We start from the raw sequence: 21,494 nt of genomic DNA on the forward strand, positions 1-21,494 counted from the left end.
CAATGATCAAGACGAGTCGAGATAAAAGCGTGGATTAATTTCTCAAGATCATGTCTTGATAGAAGCGGTTTCACTTTCGCTATTTGGCGTAATTGATAAAAGCTTTTTTGAACGACGCTGCTGATTTGTTTTTCGAACTTAAAATCTGAGTCAAACTTTACCCCCAGGTTTGTGACAGAGTCGCTGAGATACGGGGTCAGAGTGCCGAGGTCAACGTTGGGGGAGGGAGAGCGACTTGGACCGAACAACATAACTTCTGTTTTATCTTCATTTAGGCTCAGGAAGTTAGCTGAAAGCCAGACTTTGATGTCGTGCAGGCAGTCAATAAGACGTTGAACCGTGTTATTTTGTGCCATGGGAAAATAAATCTGGCAATCATCGGCGTAAAAATGAAATGCAATACTGTACTTCCTAAAAATAGAACCAAGGGGGAGAAGGTAAAGCGCAAATAAAATTGGGGCAAGGATTGAGCCCTGGGGGACCCCATGTGGTAAAGGAGCTGTGGACGACATAAAACTGTCTACTTTTACACAAAAACTCCTGTCGGTTAGGTACGACCGGAACCAGTTGAGGGCGGCGCCCTTAATGCCCACACAGTTCTCAAGACGAGTGATTAAGGTGGCGTGGTCGACGGTGTCGAACGCAGCAGACAGATCTAAAAGCACCAGGACAACATATTTAGCAGAATCAGTGGACAGGAGGATATCGTTAAAAACTTTTAGAAGCGCTGACTCTGTGCTGTGGAGGGCTTTAAAACCGGACTGGAACAGCTCAGTGATACCATTATCCTCTAAGAAGGGCAACAACTGACTGTAGACAACCTTCTCTAATATTTTGGAAATGTATGGAAGATTAGAGATAGGTCTGAAGTTAGAGAGGAGAGAGGGGTCGAGGCTGGGTTTTTTAAGTAGAGGTCGTACCACTGCATGTTTAAACTCTACTGGAACTATTCCAGAAGAGAGGCTACTATTGATAATGTTAAGGACACTTGGTCCAACACAACACAGCACCATCTGCTGGAGCAGGTGGGTCACTGCCCCACTTGGCATTATCCTAGTGCGGGGGTCGGCAACCCGCGGCTCTAGAAGCGCCGCCCTAGTGGCTCTCTGGAGCTTTTTAAAAAATGTATGAAAAATGGAAAAAGATGAGGGGGGAAAAAAAAAATTTTTGGTTTAGTATGGTTTCTGTAGGAGGACAAACATGACACAAACCTCCCTAATTGTTATAAATCACACTGTTTATATTAAACATGCTTCACTGATTCGAGTAATTGGCGAGCGCCGTTTTGTCCTACTAATTTTGGCGGTCCTTGAACTCACCTTAGTTTGTTTACATATATAACTTTCTCCGACTTCCTAGGACGTGTTTTATCCTTTTTCTGTCTCATTTTGGCCACCAAACTTTTAACTTTGTGCATAAATGCACAAAGGTGAGTTTTGTTGATGTTATTGACATGTGTAGAGTGCTAATCAGACATATTTGGTCACTGCATGACTGCGAGCTAATCGATGCTAACATGCTATTTAGGCTAGCTATATGTACATATTGCATCGTTATGCCTCATTTGTAACTATATTTGAGGTCATTTAGTTTCCTTTAAGTCCTCTTAATTCAATTTATATCTCATGACACACTATCTGTATGTAATATGGCTTTTAATTTTTTGCGGCTCCAGACAGTTTTTGTATTTTTGGTCCAATATGGCTCTTTCAACATTTTGGGTTGCCGACCCCTGTCCTAGTGTGTTAGCTCTTTTTTAAAAGCTATTTTGTTACCATGTTGACAACTTAAAAGGCAACATGAGAGTGTTTTTAACATTTTAAAGGGTGCTAAAATAGGGTCTTGTAGGTTTGTCAGCATTGATGCTGCAATTTAGACTATTTTGAAAATGCTTTTAGTAACCTCTACTAGAGATGTCCGATAATATCGGGCTGCCGATATTATTGGCCGATAAATGCTTTAAAATGTAATATCGGAAATTATCGGTATCGGTTTCAAAAAGTAAAATGTATGACTTTTTAAAACGCCGCTGTGTACACGGACGTAGGGAGAAGTACAGAGCGCCAATCAACCTTAAAGGCACTGCCTTTGCGTGCCGGCCCAATCACATAATATCTACGGCTTTTCACACACACAAGTGAATGCCACGCATACTTGGTCAACAGCCATACAGGTCACACTGAGGGTGGCCGTATAAACAACTTTGACACTGTTACAAATATGCGCCACACTGTGAACCCACACCAAACAAGAATGACAAACACATTTCGGGAGAACATCCGCACCGTAACACGACATAAACACAACAGAACAAATACCCAGAACCCCTTGCAGCACTAACTCTTCCGGGACGCTACAATACACCCCCCCCTCCCCACTCTCGACAGACGTCACAATATTTGAACACTGATGACGAAAACTGTTGTCTCTGTCGTGTCCGTGTGTCGAAAATTGTTATGCGCTTATTTTTTTTATTTGATTTTGTGCGTGGCATAGATTTGCCGTGCGCAGAGGACGCTTGAGCAGGCGCGCACCTTAGCGGCTGCGCTAGCATCACAGCTAACGTTAGCCATGCCGCTACCTCGCTCTCTGCTGGGAGAGGGCGTATACGTATGTGACGACGTATGACGTGACAGTATGTGACGTGTGTAAGAAGGTGCGCTCGCTGTCTGTGAGAGGGAGACACAGGAAAGAGTGAGAAGAGCCTGTCGTGTAATGCCAGCAGCTAAAAGCAACTGCGTGAGAATTGTGGATGTGTTGAAGGTGTGCTGGAAAATGCGGAACGGAAATTACGGAGCAGCAGAAAAGTGGAATGTATTATTTAAATAGGTGTGTTGGAAAACACGGACCGGAGTTTTTTTTTAAACTGGATCTGGATCGGCATTTTCCCATGCCTTGCAGATACGCAATTTTTGGAAAATATCGGCAGCCGATCCGATCCAAATATCGGCTCGGGACATCCCTAGATTCAAGTGCCCTGCTAAAGAAGATAACTACACCCTACCCTCTGCCCACCACCTCAACCCCGCCCACCTCAACCTCCTCATGCTCTCTCAGGGAGAGCATGTCCCAAATTCCAAGCTGCTGTTTTGAGGCATGTTAAAAAAAAAGAATGCACTTTGTGACTTCAATAATAAATATGGCAGTGCCATGTTGGCATTTTTTTCCATAACTTGAGTAGATTTATTTTGGAAAACCTTGTTACATTGTTTAATGCGTCCAGCGGGGCATCACAACAAGATTAGGCATAATAATGTGTTAATTCCACGACTGTATATATCGGTATCGGTTGGTATCGGAATCGGTAATTAAGAGTTGGACAATATCGGAATATCGGATATCGGCAAAAAAGCCATTATCGGACATCTCTACTTGGAACACAACATTTTGTGTGTGTGTAGCTTTAAAGCTAATGTGCTATGTTTGTCCACAACTGCGTAACATTAAAGAGTGGGACATGTGGATGCTAAAGTGCTAACATTACACTTTAACTGTTTATGTCCTTGTGCTATGTTGTTGTGTTATGTCATTATGTTGTTATGCTATATCGGTGTGCTATGTTGTTGTGTTATGTCATTATGTTGTTATGCTATATCGGTGTGCTATGTTGTTGTGTTATGTCATTATGTTGTTATGCTATATCGGTGTGCTATGTTGTTGTGTTATGTCATTATGTTGTTATGCTATATCGGTGTGCTATGTTGTTGTGTTATGTCATTATGTTGTTGTGGTATATCGGTGTGCTATGTTGTTGTGTTATGTCATTATGTTGTTATGCTATATCGGTGTGCTATGTTGTTGTGTTATGTCATTATGTTGTTATGCTATATCGGTGTGCTATGTTGTTGTGTTATGTCATTATGTTGTTATGCTATATCGGTGTGCTATGTTGTTGTGTTATGTCATTATGTTGTTATGCTATATCGGTGTGCTATGTTGTTGTGTTATGTCATTATGTTGTTATGCTATATCGGTGTGCTATGTTGTTGTGTTATGTCATTATGTTGTTATGCTATATCGGTGTGCTATGTTGTTGTGTTATGTCATTATGTTGTTATGCTATATCGGTGTGCTATGTTGTTGTGTTATGTCATTATGTTGTTATGCTATATCGGTGTGCTATGTTGTTGTGTTATGTCATTATGTTGTTATGCTATATCGGTGTGCTATGTTGTTGTGTTATGTCATTATGTTGTTATGCTATATCGGTGTGCTATGTTGTTGTGTTATGTCATTATGTTGTTATGCTATATCGGTGTGCTATGTTGTTGTGTTATGTCATTATGTTGTTATGCTATATCGGTGTGCTATGTTGTTGTGTTATGTCATTATGTTGTTATGCTATATCGGTGTGCTATGTTGTTGTGTTATGTCATTATGTTGTTATGCCATATCGGTGTGCTATGTTGTTGTGTTATGTCATTATGTTGTTATGCTATATCGGTGTGCTATGTTGTTGTGTTATGTCATTATGTTGTTATGGTATATCGGTGTGCTATGTTGTTGTGTTATGTCATTATGTTGTTATGCTATATCGGTGTGCTATGTTGTTGTGTTATGTCATTATGTTGTTATGCTATATCGGTGTGCTATGTTGTTGTGTTATGTCATTATGCTATATCGGTGTGCTATGTTGTTGTGTTATGTCATTATGTTGTTATGCTATATCGGTGTGCTATGTTGTTGTGTTATGTCATTATGTTGTTATGCTATATCGGTGTGCTATGTTGTTGTGTTATGTCATTATGTTGTTATGCTATATCGGTGTGCTATGTTGTTGTGTTATGTCATTATGTTGTTATGCTATATCGGTGTGCTATGTTGTTGTGTTATGTCATTATGTTGTTATGCTATATCGGTGTGCTATGTTGTTGTGTTATGTCATTATGTTGTTATGGTATATCGGTGTGCTATGTTGTTGTGTTATGTCATCATGTTGTTATGCTATATCGGTGTGCTATGTTGTTGTGTTATGTCATTATGTTGTTATGCTATATCGGTGTGCTATGTTGTTGTGTTATGTCATTATGTTGTTATGCTATATCGGTGTGCTATGTTGTTGTGTTATGTCATTATGTTGTTATGCTATATCGGTGTGCTATGTTGTTGTGTTATGTCATTATGTTGTTATGCTATATCGGTGTGCTATGTTGTTGTGTTATGTCATTATGTTGTTATGCTATATCGGTGTGCTATGTTGTTGTGTTATGTCATTATGTTGTTATGCTATATCGGTGTGCTATGTTGTTGTGTTATGTCATTATGTTGTTATGCTATATCGGTGTGCTATGTTGTTGTGTTATGTCATTATGTTGTTATGCTATATCGGTGTGCTATGTTGTTGTGTTATGTCATTATGTCGTTATGCTATATCGGTGTGCTATGTTGTTGTGTTATGTCATTATGTTGTTATGCTATATCGGTGTGCTATGTTGTTGTGTTATGTCATTATGTTGTTATGCTATATCGGTGTGCTATGTTGTTGTGTTATGTCATTATGTTGTTATGCTATATCGGTGTGCTATGTTGTTGTGTTATGTCATTATGTTGTTATGCTATATCGGTGTGCTATGTTGTTGTGTTATGTCATTATGTTGTTATGCTATATCGGTGTGCTATGTTGTTGTGTTATGTCATTATGTTGTTATGCTATATCGGTGTGCTATGTTGTTGTGTTATGTCATTATGTTGTTATGCTATATCGGTGTGCTATGTTGTTGTGTTATGTCATTATGTTGTTATGCTATATCGGTGTGCTATGTTGTTGTGTTATGTCATTATGTTGTTATGCTATATCGGTGTGCTATGTTGTTGTGTTATGTCATTATGTTGTTATGCTATATCGGTGTGCTGTGTTGTTGTGTTATGTCATTATGTTGTTATGCTATATCGGTGTGCTATGTTGTTGTGTTATGTCATTATGTTGTTATGCTATATCGGTGTGCTGTGTTGTTGTGTTATGTCATTATGTTGTTATGCTATATCGGTGTGCTATGTTGTTGTGTTATGTCATTATGTTGTTATGCTATATCGGTGTGCTATGTTGTTGTGTTATGTCATTATGTTGTTATGCTATATCGGTGTGCTATGTTGTTGTGTTATGTCATTATGTTGTTATGCTATATCGGTGTGCTATGTTGTTGTGTTATGTCATTATGTTGTTATGCTATATCGGTGTGCTATGTTGTTGTGTTATGTCATTATGTTGTTATGCTATATCGGTGTGCTATGTTGTTGTGTTATGTCATTATGTTGTTATGCTATATCGGTGTGCTATGTTGTTGTGTTATGTCATTATGTTGTTATGCTATATCGGTGTGCTATGTTGTTGTGTTATGTCATTATGTTGTTATGCTATATCGGTGTGCTATGTTGTTGTGTTATGTCATTATGTTGTTATGCTATATCGGTGTGCTATGTTGTTGTGTTATGTCATTATGTTGTTATGCTATATCGGTGTGCTATGTTGTTGTGTTATGTCATTATGTTGTTATGCTATATCGGTGTGCTATGTTGTTGTGTTATGTCATTATGTTGTTATGCTATATCGGTGTGCTATGTTGTTGTGTTATGTCATTATGTTGTTATGCTATATCGGTGTGCTATGTTGTTGTGTTATGTCATTATGTTGTTATGCTATATCGGTGTGCTATGTTGTTGTGTTATGTCATTATGTTGTTATGCTATATCGGTGTGCTATGTTGTTGTGTTATGTCATTATGTTGTTATGCTATATCGGTGTGCTATGTTGTTGTGTTATGTCATTATGTTGTTATGCTATATCGGTGTGCTATGTTGTTGTCCCATGTCGTTGTGCTATATCGTTGTGTTATGTCGTCGTAATGTCATTGTTATGTTGGTGTCCCATGTCGTTATTTTATGTTGTTTTGCTATGTCGTTGTGTTATGTTGTTATAATGTGTCATTGTGTTGTGTTGTTGTCCCATGTTGTTATGTTATGTTGTTTTGCTATGTTGTTGTGTTATGTTGTTATATGTCATTGTGTTATGTTGTTGTCCCATGTCGCTATGTTATGTTGTTTTTCTATGTTGTTGTGTTATGTTGTTATAATATGTCATTGTGTTGTGTTGTTGTCCTATGTTGTTATGTTATGTTTTGCTATGTTGTTGTGTTATGTTGTTATAATATGTCATTGTGTTATGTTGTTATCCCATTTCGCTATGTTATGTTGTTTTGCTATCTCGTTGTGTTATTTTGTTATAATATGTCATTGTGTTATGTTGTTGTCCCAATATGTCATTGTGCTATGTTGTTGTGTTATGTCATTGTGTTATGTCGTTATAATATGTCATTGTGTTATGTCTTTGTCCCATGTCGTTATATGTCCTTGTTCTATGTCGTTGTGCTATGTCGTTGTGCTATGTCGTTGTGCTATGTCGTTGTGTTATAATATGTCATTGTGTTATGTCGTTTTCCCATGTCGTTGTGCTATGTCGTTGTGTTATGTCGTTGTGTTATAATATGTCATTGTGTTATGTCGTTTTCCCATGTTGTTATATGTCGTTGTGTTATGTCGTGATATGTTGTTGTAGTATGTCATTGTGTAATGTCATTGTATTGTATCGTTGTAGTATGTCTTTGTGTTATGCCATTGTGTTATGTCATTGTATTATATCGTTGTGTTATGTCATTGTGTTACGTCGTTGTCCCATGTTGTGCTATGTTGTGTTATGTCGTGTTTTGTTGTGTGCTATGCCGTTGTCCCATGTTGTTGTGCTGTGTTGGGTTATGTCGTTGTGCTATGTCATTGTGTTATGTTGTCGTGTTATGTTATGTCAATGTGTTATGTAGTTGTCCCATATCGTTTTAAGTTGTTGTGTTATGTTGTTGTGATATGTCGTCGTGTTATGTCGTTGTGTTATAATATGTCATTGTGTTATGTCGTTTTCCCATGTCGTTGTGCTATGTCGTTGTGTTATGTCGTTGTGTTATAATATGTCATTGTGTTATGTCGTTTTCCCATGTTGTTATATGTCGTTGTGTTATGTCGTGATATATTGTTGTAGTATGTCATTGTGTAATGTAATTGTATTGTATCGTTGTAGTATGTCTTTGTGTTATGCCGTTGTGTTATGTCATTGTATTATATCGTTGTGTTATGTCATTGTGTTACGTCATTGTCCCATGTTGTGCTACGTTTGTGTTATGTCGTGTTTTGTTGTGTGCTATGCCGTTGTCCCATGTTGTTGTGCTGTGTTGGGTTATGTCGTTGTGCTATGTCATTGTGTTATGTTGTCGTGTTATGTTATGTCAATGTGTCATGTAGTTGTCCCATATCGTTTTAAGTTGTTGTGTTATGTTGTTGTGATATGTCGTTGTGTTATGTCGTTGTGTTATAATATGTCATTGTGTTATGTCGTTTTCCCATGTCGTTGTGCTATGTCGTTGTGTTATGTCGTTGTGTTATAATGTCATTGTGTTATGTCGTTTTCCCATGTTGTTATATGTCGTTGTGTTATGTCGTGATATATTGTTGTAGTATGTCATTGTGTAATGTCATTGTATTGTATCGTTGTAGTATGTCTTTGTGTTATGCCGTTGTGTTATGTCATTGTATTATATCGTTGTGTTATGTCATTGTGTTACGTCGTTGTCCCATGTTGTGCTACGTTTGTGTTATGTCGTGTTTTGTTGTGTGCTATGCCGTTGTCCCATGTTGTTGTGCTGTGTTGGGTTATGTCGTTGTGCTATGTCATTGTGTTATGTTGTCGTGTTATGTTATGCCAATGTGTTATGTAGTTGTCCCATATCGTTTTAAGTTGTTGTGTTATGTTGTTGTGATATGTCGTTGTGTTATGTCGTTGTGTTATAATGTCATTGTGTTATGTCGTTTTCCCATGTCGTTGTGCTATGTCGTTGTGTTATAATGTCATTGTGTTATGTCGTTTTCCCATGTTGTTATATGTCGTTGTGTTATGTCGTGATATATTGTTGTAGTATGTCATTGTTTAATGTAATTGTATTGTATCGTTGTAGTATGTCTTTGTGTTATGCCGTTGTGTTATGTCATTGTATTATATCGTTGTGTTATGTCATTGTGTTACGTCATTGTCCCATGTTGTGCTACGTTTGTGTTATGTCGTGTTTTGTTGTGTGCTATGCCGTTGTCCCATGTTGTTGTGCTGTGTTGGGTTATGTCGTTGTGCTATGTCATTGTGTTATGTTGTCGTGTTATGTTATGTCATTGTGTCATGTAGTTGTCCCATATCGTTATAAGTTGTTGTGTTATGTTGTTGTGATATGTCGTTGTGTTATGTCGTTGTGTTATAATATGTCATTGTGTTATGTCGTTTTCCCATGTCGTTGTGCTATGTCGTTGTGTTATAATGTCATTGTGTTATGTCGTTTTCCCATGTTGTTATATGTCGTTGTGTTATGTCGTGATATGTTGTTGTAGTATGTCATTGTGTAATGTCATTGTATTGTATCGTTGTAGTATGTCTTTGTGTTATGCCGTTGTGTTATGTCATTGTATTATATCGTTGTGTTATGTCATTGTGTTACGTCGTTGTCCCATGTTGTGCTACGTTTGTGTTATGTCGTGTTTTGTTGTGTGCTATGCCGTTGTCCCATGTTGTTGTGCTGTGTTGGGTTATGTCGTTGTGCTATGTCATTGTGTTATGTTGTCGTGTTATGTTATGTCATTGTGTTATGTAGTTGTCCCATATCGTTTTAAGTTGTTGTGTTATGTTGTTGTGATATGTCGTTGTGTTATGTCGTTGTGTTATAATATGTCATTGTGTTATGTCGTTTTCCCATGTCGTTGTGCTATGTCGTTGTGTTATAATGTCATTGTGTTATGTCGTTTTCCCATGTTGTTATATGTCGTTGTGTTATGTCGTGATATATTGTTGTAGTATGTCATTGTGTAATGTAATTGTATTGTATCGTTGTAGTATGTCTTTGTGTTATGCCATTGTGTTATGTCATTGTATTATATCGTTGTGTTATGTCATTGTGTTACGTCATTGTCCCATGTTGTGCTACGTTTGTGTTATGTCGTGTTTTGTTGTGTGCTATGCCGTTGTCCCATGTTGTTGTGCTGTGTTGGGTTATGTCGTTGTGCTATGTCATTGTGTTATGTTGTCGTGTTATGTTATGTCATTGTGTCATGTAGTTGTCCCATATCGTTATAAGTTGTTGTGTTATGTTGTTGTGATATGTCGTTGTGTTATGTCGTTGTGTTATAATATGTCATTGTGTTATGTCGTTTTCCCATGTCGTTGTGCTATGTCGTTGTGTTATAATGTCATTGTGTTATGTCGTTTTCCCATGTTGTTATATGTCGTTGTGTTATGTCGTGATATATTGTTGTAGTATGTCATTGTGTAATGTCATTGTATTGTATCGTTGTAGTATGTCTTTGTGTTATGCCGTTGTGTTATGTCATTGTATTATATCGTTGTGTTATGTCATTGTGTTACGTCATTGTCCCATGTTGTGCTACGTTTGTGTTATGTCGTGTTTTGTTGTGTGCTATGCCGTTGTCCCATGTTGTTGTGCTGTGTTGGGTTATGTCGTTGTGCTATGTCATTGTGTTCTGTTGTCGTGTTATGTTATGTCATTGTGTTATGTAGTTGTCCCATATCGTTTTAAGTTGTTGTGTTATGTTGTTGTGATATGTCGTTGTGTTATGTCGTTGTGTTATAATATGTCATTGTTATGTCGTTTTCCCATGTCGTTGTGCTATGTCGTTGTGTTATAATGTCATTGTGTTATGTCGTTTTCCCATGTTGTTATATGTCGTTGTGTTATGTCGTGATATATTGTTGTAGTATGTCATTGTGTAATGTAATTGTATTGTATCGTTGTAGTATGTCTTTGTGTTATGCCGTTGTGTTATGTCATTGTATTATATCGTTGTGTTATGTCATTGTGTTACGTCATTGTCCCATGTTGTGCTACGTTTGTGTTATGTCGTGTTTTGTTGTGTGCTATGCCGTTGTCCCATGTTGTTGTGCTGTGTTGGGTTATGTCGTTGTGCTATGTCATTGTGTTATGTTGTCGTGTTATGTTATGTCATTGTGTCATGTAGTTGTCCCATATCGTTTTAAGTTGTTGTGTTATGTTGTTGTGATATGTCGTTGTGTTATGTCGTTGTGTTATAATATGTCATTGTGTTAAATTGACAGCTAACCGGCGGATAGTTGGCATGTTTTAAGACATGTGGTGAAGCCTTTGTTTTTGAACAGAGCTGTGGGCATAGACACGGGGCGAGGTCATCCAGCTAAGAGAAGGTCACATGTGTTATCATGGTTGTCATGGCCACCGGGAAGGAGCTTCTACCGTCACGACGTCACGAAAAAAGACAGTTAGCCTCATTTACATGAAGGTTCTTTTTTTATACGACTAACACGGTCATTTGATTTTTGATCCCACCCAAAAATAAAAATCTTGTTTGTGTGACAGCAGGTGTGTTTTCCACCTGGCAGGAAGCAGCTGCTCAGAGGAGCACTGAAGGAACCACCAAGACCTACCGGTACTTCCTCTCACAACATCCACAAACACTTTGCCATCAACACTATTAATACTCTATCAGCATTCTGCATCTCAGTGTCACACACACACACACACACACACACACACACACACACACACACACTTTCTTGGATTGGTTACCTTTTTGAGACCTCCGAAAAATGCCTACCTCTAGTATTATAAGAAAAGTCGTAATTTTACTCAACGCAAGTCAAAATGTTACAAGAAAAACTGAACATTTGTACAATATTATGATAAAAGTTGGAATTTTACTCAATGACAGTCGCAATTTTACAAGAAAAGCTTAAAATCTTGGCAATTTTATGAAAAGAGTTGAAATTTTACTCGACAAAAGTCACAATTTTATAAGAAAACGTTAAAATGTTGGCAATATTATAATGATAATTGGAATTTTACTTGACAAAATTATGACAAAAGTCATACATTTACTCAAAAAATGTCACTATTTTACAAGAACAACAAAAGAATCTGCAATATTGCGATAAAAGTCAGAATTTTATGTGACAAATGTCACCATTTTGCATTAAAAAGTAATCATTTTTACATAAAAAAGTAATAATTTTTACATAAAAAGGTAATAATTTTTACATAAAAAAGGAATAATTTTTATATAAAAAAGTAATAATTTTTACATAAAGTAATAATTTTACAAGAATATATTGCAACATTACAGAAACAGAAAGAATATGAGAAATTGTTCCCATTTTTATAAGAAAAAAGTCGACACATTGTGAGAAAAAGATTGTTAGTTAATTTTTTTTGTTTTTTCTTTGTAATTGGTTTTTAATCTTCATTATTTACTTCAAGTTATTACAGTATGTCTCTTTATACAGTACATATTTATTTAATCTTTTTTTATTAATGCCCGCCTCTTTAGGACCACCCTTTGTAGATATATATCTATATTTACATTTACATTAATAATATATACATACTATGCAAATATAAAAAAGCTTGTTGTGAAAAATTAGTTGGAATTTCACAAGCAAAAGGTCACAACTTCTCAAGAAAAACTTAGAATTTTGGCAGTATTATAATAAAAGTCATAATTTTACTCAACCCAATCAAAATTTTACAAGAAAAACTGAACATTTGTGCAATGTTATGATAAAAGTTGGAATTATACTCAACGACAGTTGCAATTTTACAAGAAAAGCTTAACATTTTGGCAATTTTATGAAAAGAGTCGTAATTTTACTCGACAAAAGTCACAATTTTATAAGAAAACTTTAAAATGTTGGCAATATTATAATGATAATTGGAATTTTACTTGACAAAATTATGACAAAAGTCATACATTTACTCAAAAAATGTCACTATTTTACAAGAACAACAAAAGAATCTGCAATATTGCGATAAAAGTCAGAATTTTATGTGACAAATGTCACCATTTTGCATTAAAAAGTAATCATTTTTACATAAAAAGGTAATAATTTGTACATAAAAAAGGAATCATTTTTATATAAAAAAGTAATAATTTTTACATAAAGTAATAATTTTACAAGAATATATTGCAACATTACAGAAACAGAAAGAATATGAGAAATTGTTCCCATTTTTATAAGAAAAAAGTCGACACATTGTGAGAAAAAGATTGTTAGTTAATTTTTTTTGTTTTTTCTTTGTAATTGGTTTTTAATCTTCATTATTTACTTCAAGTTATTACAGTATGTCTCTTTATACAGTACATATTTATTTATTCTTTTTTTATTAATGCCCGCCTCTTTAGGACCACCCTTTGTAGATATATATCTATATTTACATTTACATTAATAATATATACATACTATGCAAATATAAAAAAGCTTGTTGTGAAAAATTAGTTGGAATTTCACAAGCAAAAGGTCACAACTTCTCAAGAAAAACTTAGAATTTTGGCAGTATTATAATAAAAGTCATAATTTTACTCAACCCAATCAAAATTTTACAAGAAAAACTGAACATTTGTACAATATTATGATAAAAGTTGGAATTTTACTCAATGACAGTCGCAATTTTACAAGAAAAGCTTAAAATCTTGGCAATTGTATGAAAAGAGTTGAAATTTTACTCGACAAAAGTCACAATTTTATAAGAAAACGTTAAAATGTTGGCAATATTATAATGATAATTGGAATTTTACTTGACAAAATTATGACAAAAGTCATACATTTACTCAAAAAAATGTCACTATTTTACAAGAACAACAAAAGAATCTGCAATATTGCGATAAAAGTCAGAATTTTATGTGACAAATGTCACCATTTTGCATTAAAAAGTAATCATTTTTACATAAAAAAGTAATAATTTTTACATAAAAAGGTAATAATTTTTACATAAAAAAGGAATAATTTTTATATAAAAAAGTAATAATTTTTACATAAAGTAATAATTTTACAATATTGCAACATTACAGAAACAGAAAGAATATGAGAAATTGTTCCCATTTTTTATAAGAAAAAAGTCGACACATTGTGAGAAAAAGATTGTTAGTTAATTTTTTTTGTTTTTTCTTTGTAATTGGTTTTTAATCTTCATTATTTACTTCAAGTTATTACAGTATGTCTCTTTATACAGTACATATTTATTTAATCTTTTTTTATTAATGCCCGCCTCTTTAGGACCACCCTTTGTAGATATATATCTATATTTACATTTACATTAATAATATATACATACTATGCAAATATAAAAAAGCTTGTTGTGAAAAATTAGTTGGAATTTCACAAGCAAAAGGTCACAACTTCTCAAGAAAAACTTAGAATTTTGGCAGTATTATAATAAAAGTCATAATTTTACTCAAGCCAATCAAAATTTTACAAGAAAAACTGAACATTTGTACAATATTATGATAAAAATTGGAATTTTACTCAATGACAGTCGCAATTTTACAAGAAAAGCTTAAAATCTTGGCAATTTTATGAAAAGAGTTGAAATTTTACTCGACAAAAGTCACAATTTTATAAGAAAACGTTCAAATGTTGGCAATATTATAATGATAATTGGAATTTTACTTGACAAAATTATGACAAAAGTCATACATTTACTCAAAAAATGTCACTATTTTACAAGAACAACAAAAGAATCTGCAATATTGCGATAAAAGTCAGAATTTTATGTGACAAATGTCACCATTTTGCATTAAAAAGTAATCATTTTTACATAAAAAAGTAATCATTTTTACATAAAAAGGTAATAATTTTTACATAAAAAAGGAATAATTTTTATATAAAAAAGTAATAATTTTTACATAAAGTAATAATTTTACAATATTGCAACATTACAGAAACAGAAAGAATATGAGAAATTGTTCCCATTTTTATAAGAAAAAAGTCGACACATTGTGAGAAAAAGATTGTTAGTTAATTTTTTTTGTTTTTTCTTTGTAATTGGTTTTTAATCTTCATTATTTACTTCAAGTTATTACAGTATGTCTCTTTATACAGTACATATTTATTTAATCTTTTTTTATTAATGCCCGCCTCTTTAGGACCACCCTTTGTAGATATATATCTATATTTACATTTACATTAATAATATATACATACTATGCAAATATAAAAAAGCTTGTTGTGAAAAATTAGTTGGAATTTCACAAGCAAAAGGTCACAACTTCTCAAGAAAAACTTAGAATTTTGGCAGTATTATAATAAAAGTCATAATTTTACTCAACCCAATCAAAATTTTACAAGAAAAACTGAACATTTGTACAATATTATGATAAAAGTTGGAATTTTACTCAATGACAGTCGCAATTTTACAAGAAAAGCTTAAAATCTTGGCAATTTTATGAAAAGAGTTGAAATTTTACTCGACAAAAGTCACAATTTTATAAGAAAACGTTAAAATGTTGGCAATATTATAATGATAATTGGAATTTTACTTGACAAAATTATGACAAAAGTCATACATTTACTCAAAAAATTGTCACTATTTTACAAGAACAACAAAAGTATCTGCAATATTGCGATAAAAGTCAGAATTTTATGTGACAAATGTCACCATTTTGCATTAAAAAGTAATCATTTTTACATAAAAAAGTAATAATTTTTACATAAAAAGGTAATAATTTTTACATAAAAAAGGAATAATTTTTATATAAAAAAGTAATAATTTTTACATAAAGTAATAATTTTACAATATTGCAACATTACAGAAACAGAAAGAATGTGAGAAATTGTTCCCATTTTTATAAGAAAAAAGTCGACACATTGTGAGAAAAAGATTGTTAGTTAATTTTTTTTGTTTTTTCTTTGTAATTGGTTTTTAATCTTCATTATTTACTTCAAGTTATTACAGTATGTCTCTTTATACAGTACATATTTATTTAATCTTTTTTTTATTAATGCCCGCCTCTTTAGGACCACCCTTTGTAGATATATATCTATATTTACATTTACATTAATAATATATACATACTATACAAATATAAAAAAGCTTGTTGTGAAAAATTAGTTGGAATTTCACAAGCAAAAGGTCACAACTTCTCAAGAAAAACTTAGAATTTTGGCAGTATTATAATAAAAGTCATAATTTTACTCAACCCAATCAAAATTTTACAAGAAAAACTGAACATTTGTACAATATTATGATAAAAGTTGGAATTTTACTCAATGACAGTCGCAATTTTACAAGAAAAGCTTCAAATCTTGGCAATTTTATGAAAAGAGTTGAAATTTTACTCGACAAAAGTCACAATTTTATAAGAAAACGTTAAAATGTTGGCAATATTATAATGATAATTGGAATTTTACTTGACAAAATTATGACAAAAGTCATACATTTACTCAAAAAATGTCACTATTTTACAAGAACAACAAAAGAATCTGCAATATTGCGATAAAAGTCAGAATTTTATGTGACAAATGTCACCATTTTGCATTAAAAAGTAATCATTTTTACATAAAAAAGTAATAATTTTTACATAAAAAGGTAATAATTTTTACATAAAAAAGGAATAATTTTTATATAAAAAAGTAATAATTTTTACATAAAGTAATAATTTTACAAGAATATATTGCAACATTACAGAAACAGAAAGAATATGAGAAATTGTTCCCATTTTTATAAGAAAAAAGTCGACACATTGTGAGAAAAAGATTGTTAGTTAATTTTTTTTGTTTTTTCTTTGTATTTGGTTTTTAATCTTCATTATTTACTTCAAGTTATTACAGTATGTCTCTTTATACAGTACATATTTATTTAATCTTTTTTTATTAATGCCCGCCTCTTTAGGACCACCCTTTGTAGATATATATCTATATTTACATTTACATTAATAATATATACATACTATGCAAATATAAAAAAGCTTGTTGTTTAAAATTAGTTGGAATTTCACAAGCAAAAGGTCACAACTTCTCAAGAAAAACTTAGAATTTGGGCAGTATTATAATAAAAGTCATAATTTTACTCAACCCAATCAAAATCTTACAAGAAAAACTGAACATTTGTGCAATATTATGATAAAAGTTGGAATTATACTCAACGACAGTTGCAATTTTACAAGAAAAGCTTAACATTTTGGCAATTTTATGAAAAGAGTCGTAATTTTACTCGACAAAAGTCACAATTTTATAAGAAAACTTTCAAATGTTGGCAATATTATAATGATAATTGGAATTTTACTCTGCAAAATTATGACAAAAGTCATAATTTTACTCAAACAATTTCACTATTTTACAAGAACAACAGAAAAATTGGCAAAATTGTGATAAAAGTCAGAATTTTATGTGACAAATGTCACCGTTTTGCATTAAAAAGTAATAATTTTACATAAAAAAGTAATAATTTTAAAGAATATATTGCAACATTACAGAAACAGAAAGAATGTGAGAAATTGTTCCCATTTTATAAGAAAAAAGTCGACACGTTGTGAGAAAAAGACTGCTTTTAGTTAATTGTTTTTTGTTAGTTTTTTTTCTTTGTAATTGGTTTTTAATCTTCATTTTTTTACTTCAAGTTATTACAGTATGTCTCTATATCAGTGGTTCTTAACCTTGTTGGAGGTACCGAACCCCACCAGTTTCATATGCGCATTCATCGAACCTGAACCGTAATCATAAAATGATGTTATTATATTAAAGAAATACTAATAAAGGTATATTTTACAAATACTAAACAGAAAGTTACAGGAATGTACACATGATCCCATGTTTACATCTCATTGTGCCACATGTGAATGTTTTAGTGGGAACTGAATGCGATATCTGAAAGGGGTACACATTATTTCCAAAGTAGTAGTAGTACATGAATAATATATACATACTATGCAAATATAAAAAAGCTTGTTGTGAAAAAAGAGTTGGAATTTCACAAGCAAAAGGTCACAACTTCTCAAGAAAAACTTAGAATTTTGGCAGTATTATAATAAAAGTCATCATTTTACTCAACGCATGTCAAAACTTTACAAGAAAAACTGAACATTTGTACAATATTATGATAAAAGTTGGAATTTTACTCAATGACAGTCGCAATTTTACAAGAAAAGCTTAAAATCTTGGCAATTTTATGAAAAGAGTTGAAATTTTACTCGACAAAAGTCACAATTTTATAAGAAAACGTTAAAATGTTGGCAATATTATAATGATAATTGGAATTTTACTTGACAAAATTATGACAAAAGTCATACATTTACTCAAAAAATGTCACTATTTTACAAGAACAACAAAAGAATCTGCAATATTGCGATAAAAGTCAGAATTTTATGTGACAAATGTCACCATTTTGCATTAAAAAGTAATCATTTTTACATAAAAAAGTAATAATTTTTACATAAAAAGGTAATAATTTTTACATAAAAAAGGAATAATTTTTATATAAAAAAGTAATAATTTTTACATAAAGTAATAATTTTACAATATTGCAACATTACAGAAACAGAAAGAATATGAGAAATTGTTCCCATTTTTATAAGAAAAAAGTCGACACATTGTGAGAAAAAGATTGTTAGTTAATTTTTTTTGTTTTTTCTTTGTATTTGGTTTTTAATCTTCATTATTTACTTCAAGTTATTACAGTATGTCTCTTTATACAGTACATATTTATTTAATCTTTTTTTATTAATGCCCGCCTCTTTAGGACCACCCTTTGTAGATATATATCTATATTTACATTTACATTAATAATATATACATACTATGCAAATATAAAAAAGCTTGTTGTGAAAAATTAGTTGGAATTTCACAAGCAAAAGGTCACAACTTCTCAAGAAAAACTTAGAATTTTGGCAGTATTATAATAAAAGTCATCATTTTACTCAACCCAATCAAAATTTTACAAGAAAAACTGAACATTTGTGCAATATTATGATAAAAGTTGGAATTATACTCAACGACAGTTGCAATTTTACAAGAAAAGCTTAACATTTTGGCAATTTTATGAAAAGAGTCGTAATTTTACTCGACAAAAGTCACAATTTTATAACAAAACTTTAAAATGTTGGCAATATTATAATGATAATTGGAATTTTACTCTGCAAAATTATGACAAAAGTCATAATTTTACTCAAAAAATTTCACTATTTTACAAGAACAACAGAAAAATTGGCAAAATTGTGATAAAAGTCAGAATTTTATGTGACAAATGTCACCGTTTTGCATTAAAAAGTAATAATTTTACATAAAAAAAGTAATAATTTTAAAGAATATATTGCAACATTACAGAAACAGAAAGAATATGAGAAATTGTTCCCATTTTTATAAGAAAAAAGTCGACACATTGTGAGAAAAAGATTGTTAGTTAATTTTTTTTGTTTTTTCTTTGTAATTGGTTTTTAATCTTCATTATTTACTTCAAGTTATTACAGTATGTCTCTTTATACAGTACATATTTATTTAATCTTTTTTTATTAATGCCCGCCTCTTTAGGACCACCCTTTGTAGATATATATCTATATTTACATTTACATTAATAATATATACATACTATGCAAATATAAAAAAGCTTGTTGTGAAAAATTAGTTGGAATTTCACAAGCAAAAGGTCACAACTTCTCAAGAAAAACTTAGAATTTTGGCAGTATTATAATAAAAGTCATAATTTTACTCAACCCAATCAAAATTTTACAAGAAAAACTGAACATTTGTACAATATTATGATAAAAGTTGGAATTTTACTCAATGACAGTCGCAATTTTACAAGAAAAGCTTAAAATCTTGGCAATTTTATGAAAAGAGTTGAAATTTTACTCGACAAAAGTCACAATTTTATAAGAAAACGTTCAAATGTTGGCAATATTATAATGATAATTGGAATTTTACTTGACAAAATTATGACAAAAGTCATACATTTACTCAAAAAATGTCACTATTTTACAAGAACAACAAAAGAATCTGCAATATTGCGATAAAAGTCAGAATTTTATGTGTCAAATGTCACCATTTTGCATTAAAAAGTAATCATTTTTACATAAAAAAGTAATAATTTTTACATAAAAAGGTAATAATTTTTTACATAAAAAAGGAATAATTTTTATATAAAAAAGTAATAATTTTTACATAAAGTAATAATTTTACAATATTGCAACATTACAGAAACAGAAAGAATATGAGAAATTGTTCCCATTTTTATAAGAAAAAAGTCGACACATTGTGAGAAAAAGATTGTTAGTTAATTTGTTTTGTTTTTTCTTTGTAATTGGTTTTTAATCTTCATTATTTACTTCAAGTTATTACAGTATGTCTCTTTATACAGTACATATTTATTTAATCTTTTTTTATTAATGCCCGCCTCTTTAGGACCACCCTTTGTAGATATATATCTATATTTACATTTACATTAATAATATATACATACTATGCAAATATAAAAAAGCTTGTTGTGAAAAATTAGTTGGAATTTCACAAGCAAAAGGTCACAACTTCTCAAGAAAAACTTAGAATTTTGGCAGTATTATAATAAAAGTCATAATTTTACTCAACCCAATCAAAATTTTACAAGAAAAACTGAACATTTGTGCAATATTATGATAAAAGTTGGAATTATACTCAACGACAGTTGCAATTTTACAAGAAAAGCTTAACATTTTGGCAATTTTATGAAAAGAGTCGTAATTTTACTCGACAAAAGTCACAATTTTATAAGAAAACGTTAAAATGTTGGCAATATTATAATGATAATTGGAATTTTACTCTGCAAAATTATGACAAAAGTCATAATTTTACTCAAAAAATTTCACTATTTTACAAGAACAACAGAAAAATTGGCAAAATTGTGATAAAAGTCAGAATTTTATGTGACAAATGTCACCGTTTTGCATTAAAAAGTAATAATTTTACATAAAAAAGTAATAATTTTAAAGAATATATTGCAACATTACAGAAACAGAAAGAATGTGAGAAATTGTTCCCATTTTATAAGAAAAAAGTCGACACGTTGTGAGAAAAAGACTGCTTTTAGTTAATTGTTTTTTGTTAGTTTTTTTTCTTTGTAATTGGTTTTTAATCTTCATTTTTTACTTCAAGTTATTACAGTATGTCTCTATATCAGTGGTTCTTAACCTTGTTGGAGGTACCGAACCCCACCAGTTTCATATGCGCATTCATCGAACCTGAACCGTAATCATAAAATGATGTTATTATATTAAAGAAATACTAATAAAGGTATATTTTACAAATACTAAACAGAAAGTTACAGGAATGTACACATGATCCCATGTTTACATCTCATTGTGCCACATGTGAATGTTTTAGTGGGAACTGAATGCGATATCTGAAAGGGGTACACATTATTTCCAAAGTAGTAGTAGTACATGAATAATATATACATACTATGCAAATATAAAAAAGCTTGTTGTGAAAAATTAGTTGGAATTTCACAAGCAAAAGGTCACAACTTCTCAAGAAAAACTTAGAATTTTGGCAGTATTATAATAAAAGTCATAATTTTACTCAACCCAATCAAAATTTTACAAGAAAAACTGAACATTTGTACAATATTATGATAAAAGTTGGAATTTTACTCAATGACAGTCGCAATTTTACAAGAAAAGCTTAA

At 31.7% G+C, this 21,494-nt stretch overlaps 1 protein-coding gene across 1 annotated transcript in view; it reads right to left on the reverse strand.

Moving 5' to 3' along the window:
* Positions 1-21,494, reverse strand: part of fam117aa (family with sequence similarity 117 member Aa) — a 77,909-nt gene that overhangs the window by 21,840 nt on the left and 34,575 nt on the right. The window lies entirely within an intron of this gene.

The sequence above is a fragment of the Nerophis lumbriciformis genome, linkage group LG24 (assembly GCF_033978685.3).
Source record: "Nerophis lumbriciformis linkage group LG24, RoL_Nlum_v2.1, whole genome shotgun sequence".
Taxonomy (NCBI): domain Eukaryota; kingdom Metazoa; phylum Chordata; class Actinopteri; order Syngnathiformes; family Syngnathidae; genus Nerophis; species Nerophis lumbriciformis.